The sequence below is a fragment of the Chiloscyllium plagiosum genome, unplaced genomic scaffold (genome assembly GCF_004010195.1).
Source record: "Chiloscyllium plagiosum isolate BGI_BamShark_2017 unplaced genomic scaffold, ASM401019v2 scaf_9272, whole genome shotgun sequence".
In the NCBI taxonomy this organism is placed as follows: Eukaryota; Metazoa; Chordata; class Chondrichthyes; order Orectolobiformes; family Hemiscylliidae; genus Chiloscyllium; species Chiloscyllium plagiosum.
In genome coordinates, this window is record NW_025210386.1 from 11,039 (window position 1) to 12,328 (window position 1,290).

General features: G+C 42.2%; 1 long non-coding RNA gene across 2 annotated transcripts in view; it reads left to right on the forward strand.

Moving 5' to 3' along the window:
• The window catches only part of LOC122546903, a 4,444-nt gene extending 3,851 nt beyond the window's left edge, over positions 1 to 593 (forward strand). The window contains exon 4 of one of the 2 annotated variants that reach the window (XR_006310833.1): positions 282 to 593. This is a non-coding gene — a long non-coding RNA (uncharacterized LOC122546903). The remainder of the gene's footprint in view (positions 1 to 281) is intronic. The other variant, XR_006310832.1, reaches the window with a different exon arrangement.
• The last annotated feature ends 697 nt before the right edge of the window (positions 594 to 1,290 follow it).

Genomic DNA, 1,290 nt, shown 5'->3' on the forward strand with positions numbered 1-1,290 from the left:
CAGACACTGTTAAACCCTGTCAGACTAACTCCCCTCCCCTCCCCACCCTGAAGTGATTGCCTCGTATCTGTCCATTCCTGACCTTGTGGGTTTCCTGGGCCCCACTGCAGGATATTCCTGGAGCCTCACTGCAGAATAACGGGATTCTCCTGTTCCAGTGTGAACATGGACATCATTGTCCATCCTTCCATATCACAGCAGACACACAGAATTACAGCTCATTGTTCACACTCAATTCCTTCAGGACTGAGGTCAATTTTTCTGGGAATGTGTTTCCACAGATTGAGCAGTGGATCCCAGATCCCCAGGTTTGGGTCCTGATTCTTCAAGTGAGACCTTCTCAAGTCGTGTTTCCATCCCGTCTCAGAAATGTGAGCAGTGTCACCGTCAGAGGGATCTTCACGGATGGTTCCTCACTCACACTTTCTCATCCTCACTGTCTTCAGTGGGTCACTGATTGACCTGAAATGAAGCAACATCCCGAGGCAACTCAGAGGCAATTTTTATGTTGAAGGAATTGATTTTGCATCTGACGTTAACAAATTTCAAATGTTATGTAAATCTCTGTACATAAATATCAGTTTTACATATTCTAATTCTTAAATAAATATGTAAATATTATAAATCTGAGTTATTGTTGAATACGAAAATCTATCACTACTTATCACCATTTTTTAACTACAATCACCAATATGTGTCATTTGTAATCATTAAAAGTTATTTATTGACTTACTAATTTTGATATTTTTGTTAATATTTCACAAGAACGATTCTATTCATTTACACAGCAGCAGCTTGTGGCTCTTGGAACCAGCAGATGCTGAGCTTCAATTCAATGTGAACTGGGGGAGTTAAGACCATATCCATCTGCCTCTATTGTAAAATCCAAATCCCAGATGATAACTCCATACCCGTCAACACAATCAGGGAAAGTCCATTCCCAGAGAGTGAGAACACACAAGTGTGAAGGAATGGAGATTGTGTCAGAACCTGATGGAGATTCTGGACATCACTTCCATTTCATCGATATTCCCTGAGGATGTGAGTGTGTGTGGTGGGTTTGATGACCAACATCAGACTTGTACAAAAGGACATCGCTGCTAGACTGGGTCTGCAGCAGGTAGTGATGGAACCAACAAGAGGGAAAAACATACTTGATTCCATCTTTCCAATCTGCCAGCTGCAGGTACAAATGTCCATGACAGTATCAGTGAGAGTGACCATCGCACTGTCCTTGAGAAGGCAAAGTCCCACTGTCACATTGGGAATAACCTCCATCGTATTGTGTGG